Here is a 15102-nt window from a genome sequence, read left to right on the forward strand (position 1 = left end):
TTATATACTGATTGGAGTGTTACTTAAAATTATATAATAAGAAACGCTTATCATTACATATGTGAATTTAAGCACTTCTACCCATGCAGGCACTATCACTAAACTAGAGTTCTCTGATTCAAACAGTACAAGAGAGCAGAGTTTAAATTTTGTATTGTGGATTGGTCATTAGAAGACCTACTGAAGTTACTATCTTATACCACTGACAATAATTCCCACTAAGCTCTCTGTCTTGCTGAAAGTGGGCTTCTGTTCCAAGAGGAAAACAGGAACTGTGGCATGGAAAAAGAGCGGCAAGATGGAGCTTGGGGGCGGGGACTGATTTTCACATCCAGAGGGAAATATTCAAGAAGTTCTGAGTACACAGCTCCCTTTCCTAACTGCGTGATCAAACATTTGGGAATGGAAAACACATATCCCTCATCCTGGACTCATGACTTGTTTTCTCATCTGAAGAGCAGCTCAATCTCAGGCTAGAAGAAGGTGTTCTATCACCCTCATACCTCTCCAGCGACTGTACTTATAGTTTGTTGGGTAGAATACTTGTAAAGTAACCAGGAGATGATGCTTTAAATCCTTTAAAACAAAAAGTGATGTGAAGACAGACTTCCTGTTTTTTTTAGCAAGCACGTCTTGCTCTATGCTCTTACTGAAAACTGGATGATTCTATTATCAGTGACTGTATTTTGCTGTTAAAGAAGACACCTATGGTTAATATGCAGAAATCTACAGAGGTGCATTTGCCCTCACACCTTTCAGAGTTATTACAAGTTGGGGCAGTGCTAAAGGCATATTACTAGCATGAAATCCATGGAATTTTCAGGATTGTAAAGTGGCCTTCTGGTACACTGCTGGTACTTAAACAAATACTGTTATTCTGCCCTCACTATAGCTTGTTCTCTTAATGCCTGATTGCCCCTAACTATAAAGCAAGAATATATGTTCCATCAGATTCACAAGACTGTTGGGCAGCTTAATAATTAACTGGAATAAGCAGATGAAAATTCTCACATTTCTTTCATGCAAAATGTCTCCATTTCAGCTTTCACTGCCAGGATGCTTCAGCTATTTCCATGGCCTTTTGATGGAAATATGATAAAGCAGCAACCAGAAAATACTCTTCACAGGGTGCAGGAGAAAATTAACATTAAAAGACTGAAAGTTTTGCTTTTGATGTTTAAATGATTTGTGGTGGCAACCTCAACTGAGCTTTAATGACTATTTTACCCAATTAATTTCCTTAGATATTTTTGCTATGCTTTAAAAATACATGCTCAAATTTTGATTGTTTTTTTATTTTCTTTTCTGAAGTCCCTGTTGTGTTTTCTACACTGTGAACTGCAGAAATGTTGCTGCAGTAAATTCCTTTTGTTTTGCCTTGTACAAATCGTAAAAGAGTATATTATCTTCATTTGTCTTCCTTCTTCCCACTTAAATATGTACAAGATTTTTTCAGAGGATGAATAGAGAGAGTAAATATATATAACGATGTTTTGTGTTACTGATGAGAAATTGTCATGCCCTTACATTAGACAGGGTGAGAATAGAGTAAACTGATAAAACAACAGACAATATGGGCAATATTTAAACCACAAGATCTTGATTCGCGGTTCCTTCTTTCTTTCAGTATTCACAGTAATGGACTCCGAGAGAGTCAAGGACCTTATTATCTCCAAAATCCTTTGATGTCACTTTTGGAACTGCTCATTGGAGAATTTTTTTTTTTTATTTTTTTTTTTTTTTGAAAAAGGGTGTGCACACTCTTTCCAGAAATTATATTGGCTTTGTAAAAACAGGGAATAAATATCTCTGTACCTCAATATGGTTTTCAGATCATCTCTGAGACCCCCTCACACTGTTTTAATCCACCTCGTATTTTTAATGCATACTTTTGTAGCAGAGCTAAAAGTTTTTCTTGTTGTCTCTGTAAAAGACCCCAAGAGTCTAGAGTATTCAGGGAAAAGAAATAGACAAACTCCTTGTGGGGACTTTAAGACGATATATGAAGTCAGTAGATTAAAATAATAAAATGTATATAAATCAGCTAAATATGGTCTAGGAGAAAGCAGAGTAATGTTCTGAAAATATCCAAAATGGTGTAAAATATGTGGAGTGAGAGGGATTACTCATGGATCACAATAAGAATAACAAGTGATGGGATGAGACTAGGAAGGGAACATTTCCACTTGATAAAGCCTATTTATCCTGTGCAACAATCTTCCAGTGAATGGAGTGAAGGCAGCTATTCTGATTCATTTATAGATGGGCTGAACAATCTATTAATAAATGAGCTGTAAATCCCTTCATTTCCTGAGTTAGAGGGAAAACTGGCAGGATCTCCTAGTGGAACAGGTATTTTACCTCTCCAATGCCTATGATTCTATCACACATGGTCCCTTTCAATTATCAAAGCATCACGTGCTCATTTCAGCAACATGACTCCCATTAAAGTCAAAGGGAGACTTAAGATTAAAAACCCCAGGCATCACTTTAAAATGCAAGAATTAAAATGATGTATCATTTCTTCACTAGAGAAATCAATTCCCCAAATATGAGACCCCTTTGCATGTTCCTTCAGCGGGACTACCCTTGTTTATCCTCAGCACCCAAAAATAAATACTGAGGCCAGATCGCAATTAACCAAGAGCTTCTGAAGGTGAAAAAGAGAAAAGCAGAGACATGTTTTTACCCATTAAAGAAATTAAAGACTTTACTTTTCCAGGGAGAGCATGATTTAAGGGCTAATCAGCACCATGGTCCTACACATTATCTAATAAATTGGAAATTACTGGCTACTAAACCCAGCTCTCAGAAACTCCAGGGGGAATCTCTGCAAGGCCTCTGATAACTTTTGAGTCTAAGCTTGAATGTTGTTCTCATCTTAATTAGAAATTCATCGTGTGTGCATTCGTATATATGTTCGCATTTGTATATGTGTTTATTGCTGTATGTGCACATACTTGCACACATACTTTGTCTCCATATGGATGCACACACATTACAGAATATATAACTCTTCACTCTAATTGCCTGCCTTTTTCCTTGTCATGTTTAGCAGATTATGCTCTCTATGCTCTATTTTCCTTTTGCTGTATTGGCAAAGACTTACAAATGCCCTATTTGCTTTCTTTTATCTCATTACATTATTCAGTGGTTTTCAGTACACATGCATTCAGAAACATCAGCAAATAACTTATTTTCAAAGAGATTTAAGAAAAGCAAACGTATTTGTTAAAGAAAGAAGCATAAGACTAACTCAAAGCCTAAGCAAAATAGTTGCTTAGGGCAAAAGATTACCAAGGATACTAAAATGGCTACAATCCCACTATTTTGCTAAAGCTAAAAGTCACCATGATCTCCATACCTACAGCTGTCAACAAAGAAAGTTAAGCCGGCAGCTAAGGTAGAAGGAGTATTTGAAGAACACTGCAGTGCCAAGGCTGGTCGTTAGCCTGCTGTTGCCTGCCTGAGCTCTGAATAATCCCCTGGAAATGCCCGATGCTCTCCTATGAATACCGGGGGAAGACATAAGGTGTATCTACCATAAGGATTTGGTAAGCTAGTGATATGAATGTGCTTGGTGTCTGTATTTGCATTCTTGCTGCAGAGAACTGAGAACACTAGTAGTGTGCTCTGAGACGGTTCCCTGCAGAGGAACCAAGGCAGAAGGTGATCACCAGAGCATTGTCTGGAGTTCACCTCTTGCAGTGTGGTTGCTCAGGTCCGCACCAGTTGTCTATCTATTGCTTGTGCAGCACATAATTGGGACTGGCACCTGACATGAGTTTCTTTGCTGGTGAACTCACAGTACGGACTCACAATCTGAGAGCCATGATGGAATGGATATTCTGATTAGATCTAAGCAAAATCTTTCTGCCATGAGGGTGGTCAAATACTGGAAAAGGCTCCCAAAGGTCTTGTGGGATCTATATCCTTTAATGGCATTCAACATTTGACCAAACGAGGTCGTGAGCAGCTTGAGCTGGTCCTTCTCTGAGTGAGAGGTTGGGCAAGATGATTTCCAGCAATCTCTGTAGCCTAAACTACTCCATGATTATTTGATTTGTTAGCAATGGCAGAAAATAAATGTTTATGGATCTATAACCAGACAGAGCTGAAAATAAACACAAAAATTGTCAGTTCGTATGTGCCCAGCACCGTTTTCTGGCACTGAGACCAACTGGCACAGAAAAGGCTATGTCCATATTATTAAATGTTTTTCACCTTTAAAAGAAGGTGGGTGTGTAAAAAATGGTCCCTGGCTTGTACTAAGCCCAAAACACACCTGGAAACTGGGATATCTCAAGTCAAAAGGTTCAAAAGTGATTTGGAAACCACTATTAGAATTTAATTTTAGAGCTAATTGACTTCTAGAATAGATTAATATTCCATTTAACTGTTTAGTTTATTAAAACTGGTGTAACAATGACTCCCAACATAAATGTAGGAAAACATTTACATTCCTGAGAATTATGACAGGTAAGGCATCTAGAGGGCTAGTCTTTCTAGCATTGTTTTTGTTTGGTTGACTGCTTCTCAAAAAAACCCCTCACCTTGTAACTGTGATGCTGTCTTTTTCTTCCCACTGCAACCTACAGCTATGTGGTAGTATATGTACCTAATGCCCTTAAAGGCCTATACAAGGTAATGTTTATACATAGACTTGTTCTGGTTTATTAGTGTAACTGCAACAGATGGGTGGAGGGTGACTAGAACAAAAGCCTTTCAGGGGTGAAAAAGAAGGAGCAGAGTTTGAGACGAGGCAGAGCTATGTGCAAGCATTTCATACTCACAGAGGTCACTTTTAAACAGTTTATTGTTTGGTTTTTTGTTCCACACACTTAAGGGTATTTTTCTAGTTCCTTCCCATTCTTTTCCCCCATTATAAGCTTTTGGCTTTTAGTTTTCTTTTTGCTTTTGGTGTTCGGTTGTTTATTTTGTTTTGTTTATCTTTTCTGAAGAAGAATCAGTTCTGAGTTCGTTTTAAGTTCACCAAATCTCAAACATAAATATGCTTATGTCTGGGTAATTTGTTCTTGGCTTTTATGTTCTTACTTTATCTTTCAAAGTAACATTGAAAATCAGATTAAAAACAGGGAAAACTGAGCAACTGGGAGGAAAGAAGTGGAAAATTATGAAAAATGTAAAATTTACTCAACTTCAATTTTGTATGTTTCTCACCCTTCTGGCATAGTCTTATTTTATTAACGTCTTATATAAAACAAAAAGCATTTATAAGCAGGTTGCCCATAAGAAAATGGACACACTCAGTTGCTTGATATAAGTGAGGGTGTACAGAGAATTCCTCGCTGAATATAAGATACTGCTTTAATTATAGATAGTCCAGGCAAAAAGTGCTACACTGACCATTCAGAGCAGTGAATGATTTGGTTTATCCACAAAATATAATGTTTATTTTGCGTCATCTGTGAATTGTAGTCATAGCTATCGACTCTACTTCAGCAATTTTCTTCAGTGAAGAGCAAGTTCAGAGCCCTCGACACTTCTCCAGAGGAACTTAACTCTTCTGGCATGTATTGAAGTCCACTGAAGAGTTTTTATATCTGCCAAAGAGGCTTCATTGCTACTGAACTGTGCTGGATTTCAACATGTGACCTCAGGGTGACTGTCTGCATGTTATCTACTGAGCCTCACTTTCAATAAGAGTTTTTCATATTGAAATTAAACCGGCTTACCCCATGAACAAATATAACATGAAACCAAAAAACAAAACAAAACAAAAAAACACATGAGGAAAAAAATTGTGGGTTTGTGTCTTTGGGGTTTTTTTGGTTTTTTTTTTTTTTTTTTTTTTTTTTTTTTTTTTTTTTTTTTTTTTAAGGAGCATTCTCATTTTCAGTTCTATTGTATAAGCAGGCTGTTGCTCCAATAGAGTCAACAGAATTTCTTCTAATTCACATCCGGTGTAACTGAGGTAAGAGTCTTGACTGCAGATTGCTAAATTAACAGAAGTAATGGAAATCCAAGTTCTGCCCTCCACTTTTCTCAATGGTGACCCATAGATGCCAGAACTTATATAATATTAAACATGGAATAGATTTGCTAAATAGACTACACACAGCAGAGCTGAAAAATTTCACTGATCCAGAGGACAGAGGTTCAAACAAAAATAGAAAAAAAAGGAAAAATAAGGAAGAAATCCTATACATCCTAATGCCAAGGCTATTAATGTGGGAAAACAATAAATTAACTCCCCGACATTCTTATTTGGAGGTGGAAAAGGTTTTTTCCCCAGAAGACAGAATTGAGAAGGATATATTCATTACATTATTGAAGTAAATATTATTCAGCAGAAAATATAGGTAGTATGGTTGATGAACAAAGGAGAAAGTAGATTCTTAATGTTCTTTTTCTTCCTCTTAACCAGTACATTGTTTCTTTTTACCCCTTCCTTATGGGCATCAAAAGAACAATACAAATCCTTAAACCCAAAAATATCAGAGGCAGACAAACAAATAAAAATTTCACATTAACTTTGTTACTGTATCACATTTTGACAATATTATACACATTTTAGACAGACAGCCTGGGACAAGTTCATAACCTCCCCTTCAGAATCAATCTGAATAGCCACTAAAATAAGAGAACATTACAGTGCCATAACAATGACTTTATGAAAGGGATTACACAGTATGAACAGTCATAACTCCATCTCATTGGGAATGACAGTTTCAATCTTTCAGAAGTAGAAGTAGTAATGCTGAAGTAACGCTTGGGTATTGCAACATACAGAAATAATACTAAAAGTGAAATGTATCTTGAGGATAGGTGGTAAGTTATCCATGATCTGAAGCTTATAAAAATAGTTCTCAAGTGTACAGCATGCATTGCCTTTACCTGTTCTGGAGCTGCTTTAAAAAAGCAGGCAAAAGCAGCTGATAGTCCATGCTACCCAATTTCAGGTATCCATCTACAATGTGTATTGGATATGCAATGCAGAAATTTTCTTTACAGAATTTTACACTTCTGTTGATGAAGACTGTTGTTTTATCTTAAAGGAGATGAAGGTGTATATGTATATTGGATGATAATAAATTATTTCACACTCAACCCAGAAGTTTTCTTTAGTGTATTTTTATGTAAAGTGCCCATCAGGGCTAAATCTAGTCTCCTGTTTTTTCAACAACTGTAACAGGCTGCTGTGGTGTTGAATGCTAAGCCAAAGATATTTGTAGTAATAGATACTAATAACAATAAAGCATAGACTTACTTTACTGGACTAAACACACCTCTAGGCTACTCTAGGGCTTGACAACAACAACTCTCTAGATGCAAATGGTAAACAACTAGACTACACAAGATTAGGGCAGGAAAAAATTGCCACACCAAAGTAAAGCTTCAGTGCAGGTTTGTCCAGGTATCAGTTCTTTGATGGATATCAACTAATGTACTTAATAACACTTCGCAGTTGCAAATAGCAGTAAGAATGAGTGAGTGAAGATATCTTAAATAGACTCCGCTGGGTGTGAAATAAAACCATGAGTTACAGCAAACAGTCCACCGTTCCTGCCAACAAATCAATGAATCAACGGTTAAGGTCAAGAGTTTGGTCCTAATTTTCATAACTTTCCATAGAACTGTTCTGAACTAGTACAGATACACCCTTGAGCTCTGTAAACATAACACATTAAAGTCAGAGGAAATGGAGCTCTCCTGGTTAGACAAGAGTTTGAGAGCAAAATACCTTGACAGTTGCCAAAGGGATCTGAAAAGAGCATGAAATTTCATCCTTTCGTGACATAAAAAGAAAGTTCTTTCTAAGTTCAGCATTTGAACCTTCCTTATTGAAACAACAGTTAATAAAAAACATACAGTCAAAAAGAATAAGGATCAACATGAACAGTTGGAATGAGAGCAAAACCCAGCTTATTTACAAGTATCTGAAACTCTCAGCTGGTGAGAGTGTTAGCACAGGGTCTATAGTTTTTTCTAGCAACACAAATAACACTCTTCAGTTTTCTGTCTGGGTACCCACCTCCCTGCCTAGATAGATATTTGTGTGAGATTACCACAACCTGTCTGTTTAGATATTGGGAAACAGACAAAAAAGGGCAAGTATGTAACTACATCTTCTTTCGCCACTGCATCCACACAGTCAGTGTAAGGCTTGCTCTGCTGGATTAAAAAATGGCAGAAGAAAAAGGAACGAAGAATCTCTAAACAAGTAATCTCTGAAGGTGGAAGCAAAATGAAGAAGCAGAGGAAAATCAAAGATTGTCATATGAGTCAGGTAATGAGAGGTTATTATTTCTTCTGCTTCTCTAAAACTCCCACCAAATATTAAAGTGATTATTTATCATTTTCATTATACTGATGGCATAGGATATGACTAAAATCAAAGTCATTTTGTGCTGAGTACTTTTGAGCATATAGGTCAGATTCATCTCTCTCAGTTTTGGAAGTCTGACGTCCTAGACCTATTCTAACGAGTCATTTTAGGATGAAATGAACAGCCCTGAGGAATAAGCAAAACTGCTTATAACTCTCCTTTACCTATAAAAGGAGTTTAGAATGACTAGTTCATAGTGAAATGTCCAACTTAGATATCTTAACCTAAGTAAGATGAATTCTTCCCATCCTTTTCAACTAAGTTTATCACTCAGGAAAATAGGCACTTCATCTAAGGTAGTTGCCTAGATTCCATCTGTAGTCAATGGAGAAGAGTAAGTATCTCCTGAGGGAAATTCTTTCCACATTACATGGACATCGTTCTTTTGAGAGGATGAGCCCTCCTCCAGAAGTGTTTCTAGCCACAGAAGCAGCCAAGTTGATGGGCTAAGGGCCTTCTAACTTTCAGGTGAATTGGGGGGCATAGATCAGAATCTTACTGAAAGCACAGTGTCTTTTCCAAAGACATTATAATTATATATATAAAATAGCAAAGTTGGGGACATTTACTGTTGACTTCAATAGAGGATGGATTTCACTCTAATGGCTGGTTATAAGACAGATAGGAAAACATAAAGAATGAAAGAACAATAAAAGTGAGTGAGAGAGGAAATATAAGAAATAACTTCTCCAAACCCTGTGAGGAATAAACACATTTACAACTATTTTATGCACAGTTAAATTGAGATACAACTAAGTTTAGTTCAAAAAACCATGCCGGAGTGAGACCCAGTGCCAGACCCCAGACATTGCAAAACTGCTGCATATTGGCTGCGAGGCGGAGGAAACTCCATCTTGTGAGAGTTACAGCCCACAGGAATGAGAACTGGAAAATGCCTGAATTTGAAAATACTCAGGGGAAAAAAGAAAAAACAAAAACAAAAACACCCCCCCCAAAAAAAAAACCAAACAAACAAACCCAAAAAAACCCAACCAACCAACCAAACAAAACACAACAACACACCATACACGATAAGATTCCTGGATGACAGAAGTCAGCAAATTGATTGTCTTAGTTCAGCTATCCAAATAAACATTAATTCTAGCCTCAACTCTAATTCAGCTTTTATCTAATTCACTGTTAAATTCTGATACTAAATTGATAAAAGTTGCTTTGGTTCTTTCTTTTTTTCATTCAGGTAGATGAGAATTGGATTATTTTCCTTTCTAATCTTTACTTTTTCCATTATTTACCCTCCATTGAATCATTCTAGCATGCTGCTTACTGAAATCCAAACAAAATAGCTGTTACTCCATTCTCATGATGAGACAGTGTATGTTTTTTTGGAGTTAAAAATTTAACAAGGGCGGTAAGCATGGTACTGTCTTTACCTCTGCTGGAGCATGAAAGAGAGAGGTGTGCTGCAGTTTTCCCCACACATAAGTATTAGCTACTTTTTTTTTTTTTTTTTTTTTTTTTTTATATGATTTGAAGCCAGCAAGACTCACCCCTCAGGAATTTTAGATACTGTAATATGAATGAAAAGCTAGTCTGATGAATGACAGTCACACACAGGAATCATGCATCCAGCATCTCTACGCATGCATGTGAATACACACACATAATACCAGTCATCGCCAAGGAGGAGGCATGGTTCTGTTGCAGTTCATCTCTTTATAGAAACTCTTGATACAGCTTTACTTTTTGACTTCCACATTATGTCTATAAATCTGCTGAAATTAATGACACTGTAACACTGGAGTATCTGACATTCCTATAATTAAATTTTGGTAATCACTTGATAAATCTCCTATAATATATAGCTATGTTCTTAAAAATTGTGTTGGTTTAAAAAAATAATTCTAAACTTTCCTCCTTTCATCTTTCTTTATTACTTAAATATATATTTAAGGATGTGTTTGTTGTGGTTTTGGTTTTGTTTTTTTTTTTTTCCACGTGGTTTGAAGTATTTAAGCAATGACTTGCTCATTATGATCACAGTACTTTTCTCCGTGTTATGATGCTTCGGACAATAAATAAAACTGGTGTTTTTTCTGTAATCACTTTACTGCAAGAGCTGGAGTTTAGAAATACAAACAGGGAAAAAAAAACCAAACCCACCACCCTCCAAGTATTTCAAACTTGAAATAAAATGCAGACAGCTGGAAACAGATTCTCAGCAAAGTCAATGCAATGTTTGCCTAGAGGAGAAGGTAAGGTCAGCTCTGTAGACTTCTTGGAACATATCTCCCATCAGTGTAAACTAACACAGCTCCACCAAAGTCAATTTGCACCAAATGATTTTTTTTTTTTTTTTTTTAATCTATCTTTGCATTGCAGTGTTGCTGCCTATGGAGCCCAGTAGTGAAAAACAGCAGGAGTGACCTTATAGAGGCTTTTGTATATTTGCAGCTCAATGCCAAGTGCCTTTGGAGGTCTCAAAGAACAGCCCACTACTACAGGTCATTTGTACTTCTTTCTGTATCAGCAATAAATTCCAACAGACAATTCTCTCCTGTGCAAACAAATAATAATAATAAAAAAAGAGAACAATTTTAATTTCTCTGCTGTGTAGGTAATATTCCTAAAACCAAGCCACTAGAGTTGGTTGGAAAAAAGAAAGGAAAGGGCTTTCAAGTCTTTCCAAAGATGACCACTGTGCTAAGACATAATCCAGGCAGATAAAGCCAAACACATCCCTGAAGCTCTCTCCAATGTATGTAGTTGTACATTTAAATCAATTTGCAACTAATATATTTCTGTTTACTTTATTTTCCTCATCTCTGATAAAGACAGGTTTGTTTTACTTAGCAATAACTGTTGTAACTTGCTTTCCATACTCCTTCCCTTTCACTTTCCCCTTCTGATTTCTCTTTCCAGTTCTGCTTTCCCTTTCCCCTTTTTATCCCTTCCCTTTTATCTCCTTCCCCTACTAAAATCAAAATCTTGCTTTATGGGCAAAGGAGAAACACACCATATATGTGAAGATAAACATTCACTGTTAGTATAGTTGAAATTGTAACAATCTAATCCAAGAACCATGGTTAGTCAACACCATATCATTAGAGAAAACAAACAAACAAACAATAACAATAATAGGATCAAAACTGTACTATAGACATTTTTTAGTTTCTACCCCTCATCCTGCTATTATGTACACCTTTCCCTTACTCCTCTGTTTCCCAAGGTTGATGGTGGTGGTAGTAGTAGTGCCAAGGGATTACGGTAGATTGTCAGCATCTGGAGTCCTTGGCTAGGAAGAACATCATGATGATGTCGACAGTTTTCTTCCTCCTCTCTCTAGGATCCACTTGGGGTCATTTTTACATATGTCTGAACATACTCTTTCACCTTGTTCTTTCTTCACTGGTCTGCATCTCCATGTTACACCCAAATGTAGTATAGATGTTCCCTTTTATGAACGCTAGATACTATTTCTTTGTTCTCTTTGTTATCCCTAAAACTAGCTTCATCCAGCTCCAGGTCTGCGTCTTGTTAACTGACCATGGATGAGTTGTTTATAGCTGTGAGGTCTCCATCCCCAGTTTGTGACCCACTTATTATCATCCCACACCCACACTGCAACCCATGTTCCCACTTCTCAAGGCTTCTGCTATGATACCAGGTCTGTATTTTTCTACACTACATCATTGTGTTGGAGTCACAGATACCTCCTCTATGCAAAATAACTTCTTGTTGCCATCTATATATAGCTGTGGTTGTACCACACAAAGGTAAGCAAAATTAAAAGAAAACAATCATAGTCCCCTTTTAATTAGAAAAATCGCGGTTACAGCTAAACCAGATGAAACAAAGCTGCAAGCAGGTAAAGAAAAGTTCCACCAGTGCAAGCCTGGCAAGCCACAGAACTGAGGCCTTATAAACTCATAACAGAGCCTGTGGCCTCCTATTAGCAATGGCAATAGGATATTACAGGGTTGAAGAGTAAAACCCCTTCCTCTAATTCCTTCTTATTCCTCCTTCTTAGTCTCGTTTTTTCATCTTCACCTTCCAGCTTGTTTTTCTTTCATCTTCTTTCCCTTCCCCCTTTCTTTTTTATTTCTCATTTTTGAATTTATTTCACCTTTCCCCTTTCCCTCTAAACCTGGATCTTAAAAATAATTACTTTACCGCAACATTTACATTCCAGCAAGCTCCCCTGGTATCTCCTGGGCTGCTCTTAAACCTCCACATCGCTCTCTAGCTTCCCAAAAGAAGCCTGCTAAAAAGGCAATGGTTTTAAAATATAAGATACACATTCGCAAGGAATCAACATGTATTATATTGGCATTTACTTTCTTTTTTATCTCAAAAAAAGAAATAAAAGTGACTAAATTTCTTAAGCAGTTTTCTAATTTTAAAGGCCTGCAGTGAAAAATGCTGTTTCTCTAAGAAAAATTGAAGGGCAGTCTTGGGTTACAGGCTAGTTTCTCAGATACCTCATCACTGGTCAATAAAGAATGGATTAAATGGGTGATTAAGAACATGGGCAGGAGAGTTGATTTGTCTCTCATAACTGTTTTTAGCAACATTCCTTTGAGTAGCCTAAGAATTGTTGTATAAAGAGTGGACTTAGTCCCAAGCATGACCAGAGGATATGAAGACAATTACTTAAGGCCCTCTGAACACTGAATACAGCCTAGGCAGATTAGACGATGAGATCACAAACCTTTTAAAATTTGTGTAAGTACAAATGAAGGATACTGAATAAAATAAAGTTACATTTTATAAAATATTGCAAAACAGTAAAGATCAAACTTAGTTATACACACACTGTTACATGTATAGAAAGATATTCATGATAAAAGTGTCAGACAATTTTTTAATACTGTTCCAGGGACATCTGAAGCTTGAGGATAAAAGCAGTGACCTAATAATAATTTTTGTCCAGTTATAACTTAAATGGAAGCTTGTCTTCTGGACTCAGAGCTATTCTTCTGCCTTTCAGATCACAGAAAGACTTCCCAGTGAGGGTACTTGTTGATTTCAGGATAGCTTTATGAGTATTTAAAATTTTATATCTTTGAGTATTATGAGAAATAAATATTTGATCAGGCTATATGTAACAGATTGGGAGTTTTGTGTACATACACTCAAAGCTATAGATATACGGGTACTGTTTTGCAAGGTATTAATAATCAGCTCTAAACTTCTGATTTTTACCTGAAGTAAATCCAGTAGGTGCTTGCAAATTAACAGAAGCACAATTGATGCAAATATAGAGGGATTTTGCAACAAATGAGGGAAGCTAAGGTTTTGAAAAGGGGCCGAAAAGTAGAGAGTAATACCAAACTGCATTATGTAAACTTGCAGGCTACTCGTTATCTTTAATCTATATTAACTATTTCAATTTTACCCTTAAAATCAAACATCTAGTTGTGTTTTTTTTTGTTTGTGTTTTGTTTTTTTTTTTTGTGTTTGTTTGTTTGTTTGTTTTGGGTTTTTTTTTAATTTTAGTCCCAGCCACACTAGCATTAGAGAGAGATTGACTTCAGGGTGATCATACTATGCAACATGGTCAGCTGAAACTTATTTGTGGTGGGAAAAGTCCTGTATTTGTGCATCACTGTGCATCACTGTGCCTTTCTTGCAATCTCTACATCCTCAGCTGTATTTTAGAATACCTCTATTCAGCTTAAGTGTAATGAAAAACAAATTCTACATTTCTAAAAAACTGGTGAAAAATGCTACCAAATACCAAGTATTTACAATACAAAATCAGATTTAGTTGTGCTTCTAAAAAAATTTAGTGAAGTGTTTCATTGATCTTTCCAGCTAACTTTTCATTTCTTTAAAATATATATGTAAATTCATCAATATAATAAGGCACGGAGCAGTAGTCAAACTTTGCCTTCCTGGTATCACCTGTTTAGGAAGTCTACTGTTTAGTGTCAGGAACAAGACTTTTCATGGGACACAACATAGATGTCAGAAAAATGCACATTATAGCATCATTTTTCAACTGTATAATCTACATGTCATTCTTACCAATTATATAACCAAGTTACCTTCTGTTGCGCTACCAGAGCAAATAACAAGCAGCAACAGTCATGTTAATAATCTTCCCTCAAAACCAGACTTCTGCACAACCATGTAGACCCAACATCTCTCAACAGCCTTGTTTTCAACGGAACTATCTGTTAGCTTATGACTCAGAGTTCTTCACCACTTGTAGTCTTAAAGAAGCTGTTCATAAATTTTTCAGAACAGGAAAATCACTGTGCCTGGCATCCCTGGATACACTGTAGTTTGATTGTTATAATCTCACCGGGTTTTTTTCCCAGATATCAACTGTCTTTTCTGTCAAATTCTATTTTGATTTCCAAATTACCGTTTGTATCCCCAGTTTCAGGGGGAGGGGGCAGAAGTTTCCAATACCAAAAAAGTGTAATTTTCTTCCAATTATATTAGAAAATTTGTTAACACATATTTCTTTTCCTTGCAAAAATCCACTAATTTACATCATCAGACTATCACTTATATAGCAGTATCTTTATGACTGCCACATCCTCCTACACCGCTTCAGCTCAGTATTAATCTTCTCACCCCATCTGCAGCATTCTTGTACTCTCTTAAACATTTACTTCATTTGTCCTCAGGGATTGAATGCTGAAGTGATCCCTGTTTATTGCTTATATACACTAGATATGTACATGTTTCTATCCTTTTTTGGTTTTAATCTAGGGATAAGAGAAAGTGAGACAGTGGGAGTTGTGAATATGTATGAAATAGGAAAGAAGGGGGGGGGGGGG

The sequence above is a fragment of the Athene cunicularia genome (assembly GCF_003259725.1).
Source record: "Athene cunicularia isolate RWA chromosome Z unlocalized genomic scaffold, athCun1 chrZ_part1, whole genome shotgun sequence".
Taxonomy (NCBI): Eukaryota; Metazoa; Chordata; class Aves; order Strigiformes; family Strigidae; genus Athene; species Athene cunicularia.